Genomic DNA, 22871 nt, shown 5'->3' with positions numbered 1-22871 from the left:
AGGACAGGAAGAGCTAATTGATTTATAGCTTGGATCTTGTTCCTAGATGTCAATGCTGTTCTCAGGATTAATTTAAGTCTTGTCAAGTATTCCTTACTGAGTTTTATTTGCATGTGTTCATGTTTTATTGTTGATCCTTCATCAGTTCCCAAATATTTATACACTCGCTCTTGGTCAAGTTCTTTTATATCACATTCTTGTCCCAAACTGATGTTTTCTTGGTCCTGCAATTTTCCTTTTTAAAGGTTGCTTTTGCACATTTATCAAGACCAAATGACATTCCAATATCATCTGAAAAAGTTTTGACAACCTGCAGCTGTGCTTTCAGTTCCTCATCTGATGAGCTATACAGTTTTAAATCATTGACAAAGAGAAGATGAGAAGTCATTAGACTTTTTTATTTTCTAGGAGCCAAATTATAGCCATGGCCTAAGCTGTTAAGTAGACAGCTTAATGGATTATGGGCAAGGCAGAATAGCACTGGTGACAGAGAGTCACCATGGAATATCCCCCTTTGAAATTTTATCCCTGGGATAGTAATTTGTCCTTTATCATGGCTTAATTGCAAAGTGGTCTGCCACTGTTTCATGGTCACTGTAATGTAGTTGATCAGTGTAGGGTGTATCTTATACATTTTTAAGCACTCTTTTATCCATGAATGAGGGATACTATCAAATGCTTTTTGTGTAGTCAAGTCCATGCCATACTTATTCTTCTCATTTTTACAGTTCTCCACTATAACTTTAACAACAAATGATCCTTTGTTCCATATGACTTTCTTTTATTGCCATTTTGTTCTATTGCCATAATTGAGTTTTCTTCTAAATGACTATAAAGTCTGTCAGCTTCAATTCCCGTGTATAGTTTATACGTCTTCTGAAGGCATGCTATTGAACTATAATTTTTAGGGCAGCTTGCAGATTCACTCTTAAGGAAGAGCATTGTTTTGCCTGTTGTTAGCCAGTGTGGTATTTGTTCGGGGTGTGCATATAAATAGTTCTTACTCATGGCTAAATTTTCATGCAAAGATGTTAATAGTTTTAACCATAAGTTAAGTACTGCATCTGGGCCTGGGGTTTTGCAGTTAGAGGCTTTTCTTAACTTTGTTTCAATCTCTCTGGCTGTTACTTCATCCCATTTCATATCCCGTACCTTTAAACTTTTTATTCTTTCTTTTACTTCTTCTATCCATTTAGTTAATTTTTGTTATGTTCCACAGGATCTTCATAGATACTTCTCCAAAATGTATCTACTTCCTCTTTTTTGGTAGTCTTAAAAGGTAAGCCTTTTACCTTATTTCCCAATTCTCTATAAAACCTTTGTGGGTCATCAATAAATTGCTTATTTTGTACTTTTCCCTTATATGTATTTGTGTATCTTCTAAGTTTTTCTGCCTGTGCTGAAATTTTTAGTTTGTTATTTGTGATAGTGCATGATAGATCCTGGTCTTCTCTAATACTGCGCGTTGCTTTAATCACATCTATCTTTCTTAGTATTTTTGTTGATCTGTTCCCTCTTCTATACTCTTCTAACAGTGACACTTCTTGTCCCAATTGCTTTATAGTTTTCTCTATTTGATAATTCCATAATGGTATTCGATTTCTCCCCTTCCTTTCCCTCACTACCTGTGTTCTAGTGGTAGAACTTTATCCGTTATTAATTTAGCTGCACAGTAATATATCCTGTTTACTTCTGTTATATCACATGGATCTCTATGGACAGTCCTAATTACTGCATTTATTGGTTTTATCAAGCTTCTGACTTTTGGGGTTTTATTAACCTTCTGCAGTCTATTTCATTCATTAATCTTGATATATCTGTCTTTGTCTATTAAATCAAGCAACACTTCTCTTAACTCCTTTTCTTCCATACTGAGGGCACATCCCTTGTTTTCCATTTCCTGCGGGCATTCTATAGAAAGTTCTATACCATCTTCCTGTGGCACATTCTCTTCAATTTCATCCTGTGTCATCCATTGTTCTGTCATATGGGAACTCACTGGCCTATCACTCCTCAACATTGACTGCTTCAGAGTTTCCACAGTTTCCTGTTCCATTCCTTGCTGTCTAGCTTCAAGTGAACATTTATACTGGTTTCTTGCGGAAGGCTCCAAAATATCTTGATATGGCACTTGACCAATTGCTTCCTGTTCCACTAGTTTCCCCTTAATTTGGATATCCATTGCTCTATCCTGCTGTAGTGCTTTCTGCATTTGATTTTCTACACTGAATCCTTCTCTTTGCAGCTGTCCCATTACCTCAATTTCTATTTCTTTGACTTCTCCACTACTAATCCCCTTTTTCCACCTTTCTGCTTAATCTCCTTATTATTTGTATTGTAAAGTTTTCCATATTCGGATTCCTTTCCTTTTATTTTTCTTCAAATATCTTTGGTGCTGCTCTTTTTGTATTGGTTAGTTTTGCTTTCTCCTTTGCATAAATATTACACCATATTAAATCTCTTTTCCTTTCCCATGTCCATATTTCTTCTTCACATCTCCTGATCTTCTTGCTTTTCCTTATTCTGGGGACTCACTCCATCATGCTGTGATGTAGTCTGTGTTAGACCTTCTACATTAAATCTTTCACTCCGCAGGCACTCCATAACTTCAACTTCTATTTCTTTAACTTCTACTTTACTAATCGTCTTTTCCACATTACATCTTTGTGAAGTTAATTTTTTTATTGTGAAATTTTCCACATCTGGATGCCTCTGCCTGTATTTTTCTTTGAATATCTTTGAAACTGCCTTCTGTATATTAATTAACTTGGATTTTTCCTTTGCGTAAATATTGCACCATATCAAATCGCTCTTTCTTTCCCATATCCATATTTTTTTATACTTTCCAAATATCTCTTGGTTTTGTTGTTTATATTTTTGCACTTCCTCAGATGCTTCTTTTTCCAGACAGATGAAAGTTTCTTGATCTATATACTGTTTTTCAAAAATCTGTTGTATTAATGAAAGGAAATTTTTATTTGAAGCTTCTGACAGTTTTTCTTGCAGAAGTATTTTTCTTTCCTCTAATTTCTCTCTTAATCATTTTGTATATCTTGTGTCTAGAAATTCTGGGCTTTTTACATAATAATAACAATACATAATTTCTTATTTCTTTCTTATCCTCAATATCCACTGTATCGTCTTTATGGCTCTTCTTTGGCCAATCAATTTTTGTCATTTTTGTGGACTGCTGCTTCCTTCTACAAAAGGGGTCCATCCTCCCCCTGGCCTGGCCCCATTGTAGGAATCTTTACGTATTTTGAGGATTCTACACTGACATTTTTTCCAGTCCTGGCACCAGTGCGCCTACCAGGATTGGGCACTTTTTTATCCTGGGTCTTGTGCATCCAGCTATCTTTTTTATTTTTGATTTACGTCTGTCCATGATATATGCTATATAAATGCAGCCTATATATCAGTGTCACCTTGGTGAGATTTTGTGAAAAACATGGTCCACCTTGCGAAGGTACTCACCAAGACTTGAGGATGAATTCAGTTTCAGCACTACTACGCTCCTTTTCCTTGCTGACTTTTCCTCTCTCCATTAAGACCCCCTACATAGGTTATCTGATGATTATCTAGTACTTTTTGATAACCCCAAACATTCTCAGAGGTAGTTGTGTCTAAATGTCATATACACCTGAATTCAATCTCCTTTTAAATATCTATATCACTGTATAAGTTCAGATATTTTAGTCTTTCATAATAACAATTTCCCATCAATGGATGCATTTGGTACATTTCCACCAAAGGCATAGCTAGTTTAACCAGCACTCTGGGCCAGTACTATGAACCAGCACTGCACCACACCCTCCAAGTGAAGAGCAAAAAAAAATGGATATTCCTTCTACTGGCACATCAACCAGTTAGCCAGATGCACAACACGCCCCCTCCAGCCTGTTCCAACCATTCAGGTCCCTTTTCTGTACCCCACCTCCAACCCTCCCTCAAAACATTTAATTAAAATAAATAAATAAATAATTTCTTCTTTTAAACTGTAGCAAATGTTCAGTAATGTTCTTCAATCCTTCCAAGTCCTATTTTGATTTATTCCTTTTAGCTTTCCTCTTGCCTCTTTTCATAGGATCATAGGAAGTTACTAGGCTACTGGCTGTGAGGCCTTTATAAGCCTAGCCAAGAGTTTAGCCCATAGTTAGACAAGTCAACACCTAAAGTCCCTGTCCAGCTAGGACACAGGTGGAATCCCAGGGGTGTATTTTCTGTTTCCCATCCAGTTATCCTGGTTGCGCTTAAAAAGGGATAATGAGGTGCTCTGCTTGATGTAGAGAGGGAGTCTATTCCACAGATGAGAGAGTCTCTGGGACACAAATCTGTCCCACCAACAAGTCCTATTAATGTTATAGACCAAATTGAGGTCACGTCTGCAGGTTACTCGAGTGGCACTTGACTTGTAGATATGTAGCAGTCCCATCAAGGCGGGGTCTGAAATTGCTTTGTATGCCAGACAGAGGTCACCTCTAAGGAGTCTGTGTGAAACTGAGTAGAAGGACACGGCTTTTAGCCTCTCTGTGTAGGGTATATGTTTGAGGACCTGGATTCTCCTGGTGAGGAACCTCTGTGGTGTCTCCAGCTGCTGCATGTACTTTGCGAGGTACATGCCGAAGAGGGAGTTGTACTCAATAATTGGCCTTATAAGGAAAGAATACAGGGATGTTATGACCTCATTGTCCCTGGATGAGGCATCCTTACTTATGAGGTGGACCATGTAGAAAGCTTTCCGTACAATGGATGCAACATGGTGGTCAAAAGTCAGGTTGCTATCAACCTGGGTGCCCAAATCCCTCATGACTGATTGAGTGCTTAGGACATTGTTATTAATGTGATAATATGTGGGGATGTCACTCTCCCCAAAGGAGATGATGATGCATTTTTAGGGATTGAGCTTGAGGCCATGTTTCTGGCACCAGTTATTTGTTTGGGTGAGACCCTCTAGGAGGATGTCCAGATCACTTAGGGAAGTGATGACAGCACCCAGCTTGCAGTCATCTGCAACCTTGGTCAGATATAGCCCACTTGTTTTGGCCTGCACCTTTGAGAAGTGTATCCCAAATAAAAGAGGCCCCAAGACCGATCCCTGGGGTACATCACTCGTGATGGGTCTACTGCTTGAAGTGGCTTCCCCTATTTTGATTAGGTGGTTCCTAGCAGTGAAACAGTTTGTTACCCATCTGGTAACATATGGATTGATGCCTAGTTGAGAGTTTATTATGCCTGAGTGGGTAAGAGTGTCAAAGGTTTTGGCCACGTCAAGGTAGGCAGTGTGCACCATCTTCCCCTTGCTTTGGTGACTGTCTCAAAGAGGTCGACCAGATTTAACAGAGATAACCTCCCCTTGAAAAAGCCAAACTGCGTGGCGTTGATTGTTTGGAGGTTGCTAATGTCCCTGTTAATGAGGTCCATGATAATTTATTTATTTATTTATTTATTTATTTATTTATTTATATTTGTTGACCGGGAGAGTCCGACTGGATGTAGGTCCATTTTCAGCGGAGGCCCGGGGAGAAAATCTCCACAGTTAAAATCCATTCCATGGCCTTGCAGATCAGGCTAGTTAGGCCAATGGGTCTATAATTTCCCAGATCGGTGGATGCTCCACCTTTGTGTAAAGGTACAACAGTGGTTGTCCTCCACTCAGCTGGGACAAAGCCGGTACTCAGGCTTTGGTTGAATAGGGTGCCTAATAGTGTTGCAAGTTCATGCCTGAGTTCATGTAGGATGCAGCCTGTGATGTTATTGGGTCCCATGGAGGCTATATTTTTTGCCTTTGAGAAAGCAGTGATGACCTGTTCCCTAGAGATAAAGGGAGGGGTGCAGGTACTGGGGTTGTCCTGATTTACTGATGGGGGGGCAGAGGGGTGAAGTTTTCACTGAATCTGTCAGCCAGTAGGTTGGCTATATCTACAGCATTTATGTATGTGGTGTCCTAGCCCACCAGTTCTAAACAGATCCGGGTGCTTCCTTTGAAATTGCAGAAATATGTGAAGAGGGCCTTATGACTGTCTCTAGTAGATGTGGCTAATTTGGACTCGAAGTTGGCTTTAGAGGATTTCACTAATACTCTTATTTGCCTGTTCAGGCTAAGGAGAGATTACTTCCAATTGGGCACATGCTCCTTCTTCGTCCTGGACAGCAATTTTTTTCCTTTTGTTATATAGTTTATTTATTGCAGATGTCCACCAGACAGGTTTACTCTTCCTGGCGGAGGATGATTTTGTCCCGTTTAGTATTCCTGATTCTGTGCATCTATATAAATGCTCGTATAGTACTTTGGTGTAGATTTGGATGTTGGTACCAGTTCCTACAGAGGGGGAGGGGGCTGTGAAGCTGTCTATACCATCCCTTAGGAGGTTGTAATCAGCTTTGGAGAAGTTTTTTGTTTGACCGTAGCTGGGGGGGGGGTGGTCAGGGGAGATGGTGACTTCGAAAGTGACCGCTTTATGGTCGGATCTTACCTGGGAGGATGATACTGTAGGGTTGATGCAGTGGTTACTCATGTTGGTTAATACCAAGTTGAAGATGACAGCACCTCTTGTGGGGGTATCGACTAGCTGTTCCAAGGCATTTGCATTGATAAAATAGAGGAATATCTGAGTTTTTGGCATGAGTAGTTTTTCCAGTCTATGGTCCTGTAGTTAAAGTCACCCAGGATCAGGGTAAAGGGTTGAATCTTTTTAGATTTGAAGAGGTCCAGATAGGTGGAGTGGGCATCTTGAGTCAAATTTGGGGGCCCGTAGCTAGCTATGATTTGAATAGTGGTCTTGTCAATGGTTAACTGCACCTGGAGTGTCTCCTGCACATCATACTGTTTAACCAGCCTGGAGGTTTGTGTGTTTAATGTATATATATTTAGCTTTGTTCCCCACAGTTTGGGGTCTGAATGTATGATAGGATGAAAAAACAGGTAAGGCCTGGATGTTCTCCGCAGCTTTGAACCAGGTTTCTGTGACTGCACAAATGTCAGCATCTTCCAGGGTTAAGAATGCTTGCAATGAGTGCAGTTTCATGTCTAGACTCCAAGCATTTAGCATCGTGGTCTTTAATTTGCGTTTTGTTGAACTTTTTATGTTGGTAGTATGGACCTCATGACTTTTTCTAAAAAAGCCACTATGGGGAAGGCAAGGGTCTTTGCCAGAAGCCTGAAGCCCAAGTGAGACAGATGCAGGCAGGCTCTGGCAAAGCATCATGGTCTGTCCATCATATCTCCCCAGGCTGTCAGGTACTGGATCCCCTGGAATGACACCAGAAACTAAGCCAATTGTTAAAGTTAATCATTTTCTGTTTGTATTGAGGCATCATTCTGGGTGATGGTAGAATGCTGCTTAAGGCTAGGGGCATACCTGCTTGGGATACATATTCAGCAAGATCACTCATGCCTCTCTTTATATAGCCCAGGGAGGTACGTCTCAAAGTCGTTCACACCAACATGGACTATGACAGAGTCATAACTGTACCTGTTGTTGAGAGACTTGAGTGCATGTGTGATATGATGGATTCTGGCACCTGACAAACGAGCAACTGTGACTTTCTTCTTAACCAGCCTGGTGAGAGGCACATCTGTGTGTCTCATAATGGAGTCTCCTATGATTAATATATTGGATTTATGGTTAGGCATTAGTGGTTGCGAGACACAGGTGTGTTGACTATGTGTGGTACATGGTGTGGAGGTTTGTGGAGTTCTTGTGTGTTTTTGCCTCCATGGTCTCCTTTATTTGGGTTTGTTTTTGTTGAGAACCCCCACATATGTCGGTGTGTGTTGTGTAGCTGTGGGTGGTGTTTGAGGTGTAGTGATTGTGTTAACAGCCTTCTCAGTACCAGATATACTGGCTTGTGAAGGAGAGACCATAGAGTCTAGGTTGTTAATATATTTGCATCTCTCACCAATTGTGTCTCTAGGTGGTAGTAGTAGATGGTTGTCCATGTACATAAGGCAGTTGGTATTGTACCTCAGGATGCCCTTATCAACCAGGCTGGCAGGAGAAACCGTATATTTGTCAGAATCTGAGGGAGAGAGGCCAGGGAGAGCTAAGGGGTAGGCCTAAAGCCCAAACTAAGAGGCTTAGAATAACACTTACAATTTAAACAGGCTAAAACAGTAATAAATGCAGCAGAGAAGATACAACTGAACACTTTAGAGAACAAGTAGCAGAAAAACCAAGATGAAGTGATAGAGCAGGAGGAGGAACATAAATATTGTAAAAGCAGCTGAATAACGTGTTTTTTTTTTTTTTTTTTTTTGAGGAGCAGAAGATAATTCATGTTTAAGAAACTAAGGAGGTTGGCCTTCCCAAATGTTATCTGTGTATTAGGTAGAAAGAGCTAATGAGACTGGACTGTGAGTGTCCCAGTTCAAATTTACATTTCGGGCGGGCAACTGCAAAGCCACAATTGCAGTACAACAGTGCAGGTTAGTTTATAGCAATAAAATACAGTAAAAAGTTGGCAGTAGACAATAATAAGTGCAATAAATGGTAAGGATAAGCAATAACTAGTAAAAATAAGCAAGAAAACAGGATACTTATTGTTATATACCACAGATCAGAGTTGTGGTCAGTGTTCCTCCTCCGTTCAGCTCAGTGTAAATAAGCAGAAACCTTCTGAAAGGTAGGGCTTAAGTACTAGAAGGTTCAAACCTGAAACAACCTAAAAAAAAGCTCAAAAGAACCAATGAGGTGCTTGTTCCAAGCCCTAGACCAGCCAACCTTTACCAGCCAGTGGCCAGTCAACACAATACTCTCAGTAAAGTGAGGAATGTCTTCTGCTAATCCAAGATGGCCTGGAAAATGTGCTCAGAACAAACAGCCAATGCAAACAAGCAACCAGGCCCAGAGACAGCAAATCTGAAACTGGACTATGGTACAGCTACTAGGTACACTATTTTAGCCAGAAACCTCATCTGTTGGAAAAATTATGCTATTTTCTGTAGACTGAATCTTTTCTAATAAGCCATTCAGTCACCAACCTTCCACACAGTGCAAAGCATCTAGTCACTATATTCGACCCAGATAGTGATAAAGCTCAGCCATAAGGGCCAGTTCCCAGACATTTTCACTGAAGATTTTGCCTTACTGTCTCAGTGATCATATCTCAATCTATGCTACAAGACAGATATAGACAAAATGTACAACTATCCACCTGAGTTTGCCATCAATTTCTCTTATTAGAATAACAGAAAGTCAATAAGACCCAAAATGTTAGAAGTTTGATAAAACAAATGAACACAGTAATCATGACTGTTCATAGAAATTCATGCAATATAACAGAAGTAAATGGGATATATTACTCTGCAGCAAAATTAATAACAGATAAAAAACAGGGCTGGAAAGGAACGGAAGGGGAGAAATCAAACGCCATCATGGACGTATCAAACAGAGAAAACTATAAAGCAATTAAGACAAGAAATGTTGCTGTTACAAGAGTACAGAAGAGGGAACGGAGCAACAAAAGTACTTGGAAAGCTAGACGTGATAACAGCAACATGCAATATCAGAACAGATCAGGATCTATCATTCACTATTGCAAATAATAAACTGAATATATCAGCACATGCAGAAAAACTTAGAAGATATGCAAATAAGTGTAAAGGAAAAATACAAATATGCAATTTATCGATGACCCAAAAAAGTTTTATAGAGAATTGGGAAACAAAGCAAAAGGATTTGAAACACCACCAAAAAAAAAAGAAATAGACACATTTTGGAGAAATATCTATGAAGATCCAGTATAACATAACAAAGATGCTGAATGGACCGAAGTAAAAGAAAGAATAAGAAGTTCAAATGAACAGGATACAAAACGGGATGAAGTAACAGCCAGAGAAATTTAAACAAAATTAAGAGCTCCTAAATGGAAAACCCCAGGCCCAGATGTAGTACCTAACTTCTGGCTAAAAGTATTAGCATATTTGCATGATTTATCCATAAGTAAGAACTACTTATATGCACACCCCAAACAGACACCAGCCTAGTTAACAACAGGAAAAACAATACTCCAACTTAAGAGCAAACCTGCAAGCTATCCTAAAAACTATAGACCAATAACTTGCCTTCCAATGATGTATAAGCTACATACTGGAATTGATGCTGATCGATTTTATAGTTATTTAGAACAAAATTCAATCATGGCAGTAGAACAAAAAGGTAAGAAAAGAAAGTCATATGGAGCAAATGATCATTTAAAGTCGTAATGGAGAATGTAAAAAGAGGAAGAATCCAAGTATGGCATGGATAGACTACAAAAAAAGCATTTGATAGTATCCCACATTCATGGATAAAAGAGTGCTTAAAAATGTAAAAAAGAAAAAAGACACACCCTACACTAATTGACTACATTACAGTGACCATGAAACAGTGACAGACCACTTTGCAGTTAAGCCATGATAAAGGACAAATTATTATTTCAGGGATAAAAATTTCAAAGGGGGATATTCCAGGGTGACTCTCTGTCATCGCTGGTATTTTGTCTTGCCCTTAACCCATTAAGATGTCTGCTTAACAGATTAGGTCATGGTTACAATTTGGCTTCCAGAAAACAACAAAGTATAAAGACTTCTTCTCATCTTCTTTTTGTGGATGATTTAAAACTGTATAGTTTGTCAGACGAGGAACTGAAAGCACAACTACAAGTGGTGAGGATTTCTCAGATGATATAACAATGTCATTTGGTCTTGATAAATTTCATGCAAAAGCAGCCTTTTGAGCAGGAAAGGTGCAACACTAGGAAAATATCAGTCTGGGATGGGAATTTAATATAAAATAACTTTTAAAATAGCAAGAGGGGTGTATAAATATTTGGGAAATGATGAACAATCAACAGTAAAACATGAACAAATGCAAATAAAACTTAGTAAGGAATATCTTAGAAGACTAAAATTAATATTCAAACCAGCTCTGACATCTAGGAACAAAGTTCAGACTATAAGCCGATTTGCTGTTCCTATCCTAACTTACAGTTTTGGAGGGATTGGCCCCAAAAGGTATTGGATCAGTTGAACAGGCAAACAATAAAAATGCTTCATGCTTATCAAACGATTTATAAAAATTAGTGTATACCTAGATTATGTATTCCCCGTTTTGAAGGAAACTGATTACATGTATAGGCCTGCAATTGTAGGACTGCACAAATATCTGCTGACCTCACAAGACCCAAACATAGTTAAAGTTTTAAAACATGAGGAGAATAACTCTAACATGACTTTGTTTAGTTTAGCAGAAGCATCTCAGCGTCAGGCAGCAAAGGAAATCAGACCAGAAGTAAATAAAAATCTGGCAGCGACTGAATGTGCCAAAAAACAAAATAATATAAGGTGAAGGATCAGATGAAAAGGCAAGAAATGTGGAAAATGGATAAATATAGTTTCAAGTACAGAAAATTATTCGAACAGCCTCATGTCAATCAGGACCAAATGCAGGAATTGTTAAGTAGGGGTGAATTTAAACCAAATGACAAAAGGTTAATATTCGCGGCCCAGGATAGTGGACTACATACACGCTGGTTTACAAAGTCCATTGAACATGTGGGAGAAACAGCAGGTTTTGTAAAACAGAACTGGAAACAGTTGCACACCTCTTGCTAGTTGTGACATACTAATGGCTGAAGGACTGTATACCGAAAGGCATAATAACTGTTCCATTGGGAATTATGCAAACATCATAATATTGAAGTAGCTGAGAAGCATTGGAAACATGAACCACAAAGCATTATAGAAAATGATGACGTTTATATTACATGGGATCACCCATTACCGACAGTTCTTAAACAGATGCAAGAAAACCAGATGCGGTAGTCCATGAAAAGAATACAAAAGTAGCTTTGATCATTGAAATCGCTACACCCAGTGACTACAGTCTCTGTACAAGAGAGAGACACAAAGTCATAAAATACCAGGATTTACAGGCAGAAACAAGGGCAATGTGGAAAAAGGATATCTAGATATTTCCAGTTGTAATGGGTCTTATAAAAAGAATTTACAATCATACCTACATGTTACATGCAACTTTGTATGAATTGCTGAAGGAGTAAGTTCTGGTATCATTGTAGGTGCTGCGAAGATCACTTCTGGTTGACATCGAAGATTGAAATATTACTAATTTCTTGAACTTTGATCATACTTTGACTTAGGAATGGGGTCCATTCCTGTCATGGTATTAGAAACCCAAATGACTTGGACATATTAAACCCAGACATCTCACACATATACTTAAACAGCATGTTTATAAAACAACACACAATATTCCCACATTTAACCCAGAAATGTTCATTACTAACTTGTCATCTATTAACTGGAACTTCCTAAAAATCCTCCCCTTAAGTGATGCTGTAAATGAATTCAATACGACTTTCCTGAATATCCTAAATAGTCCCGCACCTCCTAGAAGGACGAGACTTAAAAACAAATAAGCAGTCTGGATATCCAAAATGGGGGGAATGCTAATGCAGGCTAGAGAAAAAGCATGGGAAAATGGCAAAAATATAAAACACCACAATATCATGAAAAGTGTAGAATGCTTTGCAGTTGTACTAAAAAGCAAATTAATAAAGACAAAAAACTATACTAAAGTAACTTTCAAAATAATAGTAAACACAACACTAAAAAATTCTGGACAGCTGTTGAAGAAATCTTGCAACCCTGCCATGAATTCAGCCTTAACCCCTCTTCCAATAACTCATCACTTGAAACCAATACAATGCAAGTCTTATTTCATATATAGCATAACATCTGTAACCAAGGATTCCCCCAACATCTAATCTGCCCAGCAGCCACTTGCACTTTCACCTTCAAACCTGTGCCCACATCCTATAGAAACTACTCTTAAACTCAAACCATGCTGTACTTCAATTGATGATCTTCCAAGTGAATACCATAAAATAGCAGCTGACAGCATTGCCTACCCTGTCTCAATCCTTATAAATAGGTCAATCCAGGAATCCTACATTACCTCTCGATGGAAAAAGCCACACATTATCTTTCTGTACAAAGGAGGAAATTCAACAGACATTACTAAATTTAGACCTACAGCAATCTTATCGCCCCTCACCAAAATACTTGAAAAATGTATTCGAAAATAATTGCTAGACTATCACCTGCAGGAAAAACTCTTGTCCCCCACTCAACATGGCTTCCATCCTTCCCACAGTACAAACACTGCACTTCTAACCTACACAGATACTGTCAATAAAGCCAGACATAACAGCAAAGTAGTCTCCTTCTTATTTCTAGGCTTGTCTAACGCCTTTGACATAGAAAACTTCCACTTTGAATGTCCTCATTAGGTCTCTGTCAGCCCAGCCTTTTCTTATTCAAAAGCTACCTGTCCAATAGGTGTCAGTCAGTAAAATAGCACTCCCCCCCTCTATCAGTAACTCTCAGTTGCCACTGGTGTATCACAAGGCTTTATCATTGGTCCCCTCTTCTGTAACATTCTCACCAACACCCTTCAGATGTCCATAAAACAGGCCTCCCAAATATGGTACACAGATGACTCTACACTCATTTGCACATCTGACAATGTGGCACACCTCCAAAAAATTACTCAGGAAGCTTGAACAACTGAAACATGGCTTTGCAACTCACAACTTATGCTCAACTCTCAAATAAACAAAATATACTACTTTCTTCCTCAAATCCATCTCCCATGGAAAAAAACAGAATTGAATGTCCTCTCTTTTCATATTACAACCATTCAAGTTACTTGTCATAGTAAATTATTTGGGATGATAGTGGATGATAATCTTAAATTCAACCTGCATACACACAACTGCATAAGAAAACTAATCAAAAATTAGGAATGCCTTATAGACCCAAAAACTTTGTCACTGACTAAACTAAAGCTACACTTGCCACAGCTTATCTACTCCCCTCGGTTCTTTATGGTGCTGCCATCCTTACTAACCTTTACACACCACAAAAATGAAAACTTGAGCAATGCTATAACAAAGTTTCTAAATTGGCTGCAAAAACCCCTTTCAGAACCCACCACTGTATAGCATTAAAAAGCCTAAATTGGTTAGAACTACCCCATCAACTAACATGTACACAGCTTCTTACTACCTATAAAACTATCCAGAATCCATCTGTTTGTAGAGCACTAAATAACATTCTACACAACTTTATTCATAGTCAATTACAATCCAATGACAAAAAACTCCTGTCTGTCCACAAACCTATCAAATCTACTGGGCATTGTCTGTACTCCCTCCATCCTTCAAAACCTGTTCTTGCTCAACAGCAGGTAAACAATATATCCCTAAATGTGAACAGATACCTATTCATACTTTACCTCTCCTTACTCTCCATTCTTCACTCACTTCTTACATCTATCAATTTCTTTCCCCTGCCTTTCTGTCTACATATACCACAAGCATGCTATTCTCTCACTTTGTATTGTAATTTCTGTTTGTATTATATCTTATCTTTAATTTCCTTATAAACCAGTTAAAATTTCTCTAGCTGTTAAATCATTGTCATATGACTTGTATCTACTCTTACCCAATGTTTTATATTATGTCTAATTTGGTCTAATTATTTAAACTGTATTTGTTTTTGTATTATTTGTAAAGACTGTAAAATTATTATTCTTAAATTGTAATACTTTGGAGCTTTTCTTCCGGAACATCCATTGAAAATGGACTCCTAACAAGCTGGACTTTTCCGGTAATCAAATGTGAATAAATGAATCAGTGATTGGTGTTATTATGTGTAATGTGTGTGTCACATAAAGCAGTATCATGTTAGTATCTATTCTCTTTCATTACACACATTAATCATTCTTTTCTTATGGGATGTGTGTGCTACATAAAGCAGTATCATGTTAGTATCTATTCTCTTTCATTACAGACATTAATTGTTCTTTTCTTACGGGATGTGTGTGTTACATAAAGCAGTATCATGTTAGTATCTATTCTCTTTCATTACAGACATTAATCATTCTTTTCTTACGGGATGTGTGTGTTACATAAAGCAGTATCATGTTAGTATCTATTCTCTTTCATTACAGACATTAATTGTTCTTTTCTTACGGGATGTGTGTGCTACATAAAGCAGTATCATGTTAGTATCTATTCTCTTTCATTACACACATTAATCATTCTTTTCTTACGGGATGTGTGTGTTACATAAAGCAGTATCATGTTAGTAACTATTCTCTTTCATTACACACATTAATCATTCTTTTCTTACGGGATGTGTGTGTTACATAAAGCAGTATCATGTTAGTATCTATCCTCTTTCATTACACATATTAATCATTCTTTTCTTATGGGATGTGAGTGTTACATAAAGCAGTATCATGTTAGTATCTATCCTCTTTCATTACAGACATTAATCATTCTTTTCTTACGGGATGTGTGTGTTACATAAAGCAGTATCATGTAAGTATCTATTCTCTTTCATTACAGACATTAATCATTCTTTTCTTACGGGATGTTTGTGTTACATAAAGCAGTATCATGTTAGTATCTATTCTCTTTCATTACAAACATTAATCATTCTTTTCTTACGGGATGTGTGTGTTACATAAAGCAGTATCATGTTAGTATCTATTCTCTTTCATTACACACATTAATCATTCTTTTCTTACGGGATGTATGTGTTACATAAAGCAGTATCATGTTAGTATCTATTCCCTTTCATTACAGACATTAATCATTCATGGGATGTGTGTGTTATATAAAGCAGTATCATGTTAGCATCTATTCTCTTTCATTACAGACATTATTCATTCTTTTCTAACGGGATGTGTGTGTTATAAAAAGCAGTATCATGTTAGTATCTATTCTCTTTCATTACAGACATTAATCATTCTTTTCTTACGGGATGTGTGTGTTACATAAAGCAGTATCATGTTAGTATCTGTTCTCTTTCATTACACACATTAATCGCTCTTTTCTTACGGGATGTGTGTGTTACATAATGCAGTACCATGTTAGTATCTATTCTCTTTCATTACAGACATTAATCATTCTTTTCTTACAGGATGTGTGTGTTACATAAAGCAGTATCATGTTAGTATCTATTCTCTTTCATTACACACACTAATCATTCTTTTCTTACGAGATGTGTGTGTTTATAAAGCAGTATCATGTTAGTATCTATTCTCTTTCATTACAGACATTAATCGTTCTTTTCTTACAGGATGTGTGTGTTACATAAAGCAGTATCATGCTAGTATCTATTCTCTTTCATTACACACATTAATCATTCTTTTCTTACAGGATGTGTGTGTTATATAAAGCAGTATCATGTTAGTATCTATTCTCTTTCATTACAGACATTAATTGTTCTTTTCTTACGGGATGTGTGTGTTACATAAAGCAGTATCATGTTAGTATCTATTCTCTTTCATTACACACATTAATCATTCTTTTCTTACGGGATGTGTGTGTTACATAAAGCAGTTTCATGTTAGTATCTATTCTCTTTCATTACACACATTAATCGCTCTTTTCTTACAGGATGAGTGTGATACATAAAGCAGTATCATGTTAGTATCTATTCTCTTTCATTACACACGTTAATCATTCTTTTCTTACAGGATGTGTGTGTTACATAAAGCAGTATCATGTTAGCATCTATTCTCTTTCATTACAGACATTAATCATTCTTTTCTTACGGGATGTGTGTGTTACATAAAGCAGTATCATGTTAGTATCTTTTCTCTTTCATTACACACATTAATCATTCTTTTCTTATGGGATGTGTGTGTTACATAAAGCAGTATCATGTTAGTATCTATTCTCTTTCATTACAGACATTAATCATTCTTTTCTTACGGGATGTGTGTGTTACATAAAGCAGTATCATGTTAGTATCTGTTCTCTTTCATTACACACGTTAATCATTATTTTCTTACGGGATGTGTGTGTTACATAAAGCAGTATCATGTTAGTATCTATTCTCTTTCATGACAGACATTAATCATTCTTTTCTTACGGGATGTGTGTGTTACATAAAGCAGTATCATGTTAGTATGTATTCTCTTTCATTACAGACATTGATCGTTCTTGTTTACAGGATGTGTGTGTCACATAAAGCAGCATCAAGTTAGTATCTGTCCTCTTTCATTACAGACATTAATCATTCTTTTCTTACGGGATGTGTGTGTTACATAAAGCAGTATCATGTTAGTATCTATTCTCTTTCATTACAAACATTAATCATTCTTTTCTTACGGGATGTGTGTGTTACATAAAGCAGTATCATGTTAGTATCTATTCTCTTTCATTACACACATTAATCATTCTTTTCTTACGGGATGTGTGTGTTATATAAAGCAGTATCATGTTAGTATCTATTCTCTTTCATTACAGACATTAATCGTTCTTTTCTTACAGGATGTGTGTGTTACATAAAGCAGTATCATGTTAGTATCTATTCTCTTTCATTACGCACATTAATCATTCTTTTCTTACGGGATGTGTGTGTTATATAAAGCAGTATCATGTTAGTATCTATTCTCTTTCATTACAGACATTAATCGTTCTTTTCTTACAGGATGTGTGTGTTACATAAAGCAGTATCATGCTAGTATCTATTCTCTTTCATTACACACATTAATCATTCTTTTCTTACGGGATGTGTGTGTTATATAAAGCAGTATCATGTTAGTATCTATTCTCTTTCATTACAGACATTAATTGTTCTTTTCTTACGGGATGTGTGTGTTACATAAAGCAGTATCATGTTAGTATCTCTTCTCTTTCATTACACACATTAATCATTCTTTTCTTACGGGATGTGTGTGTTACATAAAGCAGTATCATGTTAGTATCTATTCTCTTTCATTACACACATTAATCGCTCTTTTCTTACAGGATATGTGTGTTACATAAAGCAGTATCATGTTAGTATCTATTCTCTTTCATTACACACATTAATCATTCTTTTCTTACGGGATGTGTGTGTTACATAAAGCAGTATCATGTTAGTATCTATTCTCTTTCATTACAGACATTAATTGTTCTTTTCTTACGGGATGTGTGTGTTACATAAAGCAGTATCATGTTAGTATCTATTCTCTTCCATTACAGACATTAATCGTTCTTTTCTTACGGGATGTGTTACATAAAGCAGTATCATGTTAGTATATATTCTCTTTCATTACACACATTAACCATTCTTTTCTTACAGGATGTGTGTGTTACATAAAGAAGTATCATGTTAGTATCTATTCTCTTTCATTACAAACATTAATCATTCTTTTCTTACGGGATGTGTGTGTTACATAAAGCAGTATCATGTTAGTATCTATTCTCTTTCATTACAGATATTAATCGCTCTTTTCTTACGGGATGTATGTGTTACATAAAGCAGTATCGTGTTAGTATCTTTTCTCTTTCATTACACACATTAATCATTCTTTTCTTACGGGATGTGTGTGTTACATAAAGCAGTATCATGTTAGTATCTATTCTCTTTCATTACAGACATTAATCGTTCTTTTCTTACGGGATGTGTTTACATAAAGCAGTATCATGTTAGTATCTATTCTCTTTCATTACACACATTAATCATTCTTTTCTTACGGGATGTGTGTGTTACATAAAGCAGTATCATGTTAGTATCTATTCTCTTTCATTACAAACATTAATCATTCTTTTCTTACGGGATGTGTGTGTTACATAAAGCAGTATCATGTTAGTATCTATTCCCTTTCATTACAGACATTAATCGTTCTTTTCTTACGGGATGTGTGTGTTACATAAAGCAGTATCGTGTTAGTATCTATTCTCTTTCATTACACACATTAATCATTCTTTTCTTACTGGATGTGTGTGTTACATAAAGCAGTATCATGTTAGTATCTATTCTCTTTCATTACAGACATTATTTGTTCTTTTCTTACAGGATGTGTGTGTTACATAAAGCAGTATCATGTTAGCATCTATTCTCTTTCATTACAGACATTAATCATTCTTTTCTTACTGGATGTGTGTGTTACATAAAGCAGTATCATGTTAGTATCTATTCTCTTTCATTACAGACATTAATTGTTCTTTTCTTACGGGAGGTGTGTGTTACATAAAGCAGTATCATGTTAGTATCTATTCTCTTTCATTACACACATTAATCGCTCTTTTCTTACGGGATGTGTGTGTTACATAAAGCAGTATCATGTTAGTATCTATTCTCTTTCATTACAGACATTAATCATTCTTTTCTTACGGGATGTGTGTGTTACATAAAGCAGTATCATGTTAGTATCTATTCTCTTTCATTACACACATTAATCGCTCTTTTCTTACAGGATGTGTGTGTTACATAAAGCAGTATCATGTTGGTATCTATTCTCTTTCATTACACACATTAATCATTTTTTTCTTACAGGATGTGTGTGTTACATAAAGCAGTATCATGTTAGTATCTGTTCTCTTTCATTACAGACATTAATTGTTCTTTTCTTACGGGATGTGTGTGTTACATAAAGCAGTATCATGTTAGTATCTATTCTCTTTCATTACAGACATTAATCGTTCTTTTCTTACGGGATGTGTGTGTTACATAAAGCAGTATCATGTTAGTATCTATTCTCTTTCATTACACACATTAATCATTCTTTTCTTACGGGATGTGTGTGTTACATAAAGCAGTATCATGTTAGTATCTATTCTCTTTCATTACAGACATTAATCGTTCTTTTCTTACGGGATGTGTGTGTTACGTAAAGCAGTATCATGTTAGTATCTATTCTCTTTCATTACAAACATTAATCATTCTTTTCTTACAGGATGTGTGTGTTACATAAAGCAGTATCATGTTAGTATCTATTCTCTTTCATTACAGACATTAATCCTTCTTTTCTTACGGGATGTGTTACATAAAGTAGTACCATGTTAGTATCTATTCTCTTTCATTACAGACATTAATCATTCTTTTCTTATGGGATGTGTGTGTTACATAAAGCAGTATCATGTTAGTATCAATTCTCTTTCATTACACACATTAATCATTCTTTTCTTACAGGATGTGTGTGTTACATAAAGCAGTATCATGTTAGTATCTGTTCTCTTTCATTACAGACATTAATCATTCTTTTCTTATGGGATGTGTGTGTTACATAAAGCAGTATCATGTTAGTATCAATTCTCTTTCATTACACACATTAATCATTCTTTTCTTACAGGATGTGTGTGTTACATAAAGCAGTATCATGTTAGTATCTATTCTCTTTCATTACAGACATTAATCTTCTTTTCTTACGGGATGTTTGTGTTACGTAAAGCAGTATCATGTTAGTATCTATTCTCTTTCATTACAAACTTTAATCATTCTTTTCTTACAGGATGTGTGTGTTACATAAAGCAGTATCATGTTAGTATCTATTCTCTTTCATTACAGACATTAATCGTTCTTTTCTTACGGGATGTGTTACATAAAGCAGTACCATGTTAGTATCTATTCTCTTTCATTACAGACATTAATCATTCTTTTCTTACTGGATGTGTGTGTTACATAAAGCAGTATCATGTTAGTATCTATTCTCTTTCATTACAGACATTAATTGTTCTTTTCTTACAGGATGTGTGTGTTACATAAAGCAGTATCATGTTAGCATCTATTCTCTTTCATTACAGACATTAATCATTCTTTTCTTACTGGATGTGTGTGTTACATAAAGCAGTATCATGTTAGTATCTATTCTCTTTCATTACAGACATTAATTGTTCTTTTCTTACGGGAGGTGTGTGTTACATAAAGCAGTATCATGTTAGTATCTATTCTCTTTCATTACACACATTAATTGCTCTTTTCTTACGGGATGTGTGTGTTACATAAAGCAGTATCATGTTAGTATCTATTCTCTTTCATTACAGACATTAATCATTCTTTTCTTACGGGATGTGTGTGTTACATAAAGCAGTATCATGTTAGTATCTATTCTCTTTCATTACACACATTAATCGCTTTTCTTACAGGATGTGTGTGTTACATAAAGCAGTATCATGTTGGTATCTATTCTCTTTCATTACACACATTAATCATTTTTTTCTTACAGGATGTGTGTGTTACATAAAGCAGTATCATGTTAGTATCTGTTCTCTTTCATTACAGACATTAATTGTTCTTTTCTTACGGGATGTGTGTGTTACATAAAGCAGTATCATGTTAGTATCTATTCTCTTTCATTACAGACATTAATCGTTCTTTTCTTACGGGATGTGTGTGTTACATAAAGCAGTATCATGTTAGTATCTATTCTCTTTCATTACACACATTAATCATTCTTTTCTTACGGGATGTGTGTGTTACATAAAGCAGTATCATGTTAGTATCTATTCTCTTTCATTACAGACATTAATCGTTCTTTTCTTACGGGATGTGTGTGTTACGTAAAGCAGTATCATGTTAGTATCTATTCTCTTTCATTACAAACATTAATCATTCTTTTCTTACAGGATGTGTGTGTTACATAAAGCAGTATCATGTTAGTATCTATTCTCTTTCATTACAGACATTAATCGTTCTTTTCTTATGGGATGTGTGTGTTATATAAAGCAGTATCATGTTAGTGTCTATTCTCTTTCATTACAGACATTAATCATTCTTTTCTTATGGGATGTGTGTGTTACATAAAGCAGTATCATGTTAGTATCAATACTCTTTCATTACACACATTAATCATTCTTTTCTTACAGGATGTGTGTGTTACATAAAGCAGTATCATGTTAGTATCTATTCTCTTTCATTACACACATTAATCATTCTTTTCTTACAGGATGTGTGTGTTACATAAAGCAGTATCATGTTAGTATCTGTTCTCTTTCATTACAGACATTAATCGCTCTTTTCTTACGGGATGTGTGTGTTACATAAAGCAGTATCATGTTAGTATCTGTTCTCTTTCATTACACACATTAATCATTCTTTTCTTATGGGATGTGTGTGTTACATAAAGCAGTACCATGTTAGTATCTATTCTCTTTCATTACAGACATTAATCATTCTTTTCTTACAGGATGTGTGTGTTACATAAAGCAGTATCATGTTAGTATCTATTCTCTTTCATTACACACATTACTCATTCTTTTCTTACAGGATGTGTGTGTTACATAAAGCAGTATCATGTTAGTATCTATTCTCTTTCATTACAAACATTAATCATTCTTTTCTTACGGGATGTGTTACATAAAGCAGTATCATGTTAGTATCTTTTCTCTTTCATTACACACATTAATCATTCTTTTCTTACGGGATGTGTGTGTTACATAAAGCAGTATCATGTTAGTATCTATTCTCTTTCATTACAGACATTAATCATTCTTTTCTTACGGGATGTGTGTGTTACATAAAGCAGTATCATGTTAGTATCTATTCTCTTTCATTACACACATTAATCATTCTTTTCTTACGGGATGTGTGTGTTACATAAAGCAGTATCATGTTAGTATCTATTCTCTTTCATTACAGACATTAATCATTCTTTTCTTACGGGATGTGTATGTGTTACATAAAGCAGTATCATGTTAGTATCTATTCTCTTTCATTACACACATTAATCATTCTTTTCTTACGGGATGTGTGTGTGTTACATAAAGCAGTATCATGTTAGTATCTATTCTCTTTCATTACACACATTAATCATTCTTTTCTTACCAGTTATTCGCTATCAGCTTCTTCTTTCCTTTCTTTCTGTTTTCTTCTATATCCTCTGAATCCCCAGATTGCAGATTTCTTGTATCCTGAATTCCAAAGTTGTCATCTGTAGTATCATGTTTAATAGGGGTTGTTTGATCTTTACTGACAATAGACACTCCCTTCCCTAAATCTGTTCTATTTGCACTTTGTTTAATATTATTTATCTCATCAGCACATATATGTAAAAACAGTTCTTCAAGCTGTGGCAATTGCACAAGTG

General features: G+C 36.0%; 1 protein-coding gene across 2 annotated transcripts in view; it reads left to right on the top strand.

Moving 5' to 3' along the window:
• F8 (coagulation factor VIII) overlaps nucleotides 1-22871 on the top strand; it is a 2728596-nt gene that overhangs the window by 1572918 nt on the left and 1132807 nt on the right. The gene's annotated exons all lie outside the window — the stretch shown is intronic.

Source organism: Protopterus annectens, chromosome 15.part0 (assembly GCF_019279795.1).
Source record: "Protopterus annectens isolate FY-2018-M chromosome 15.part0, PAN1.0, whole genome shotgun sequence".
Lineage (NCBI taxonomy): Eukaryota > Metazoa > Chordata > Ceratodontiformes > Protopteridae > Protopterus > Protopterus annectens.
The sequence above is the reverse complement of the archived record's forward strand: the minus strand, read 5'-3'. Positions and strand labels throughout refer to the sequence as shown.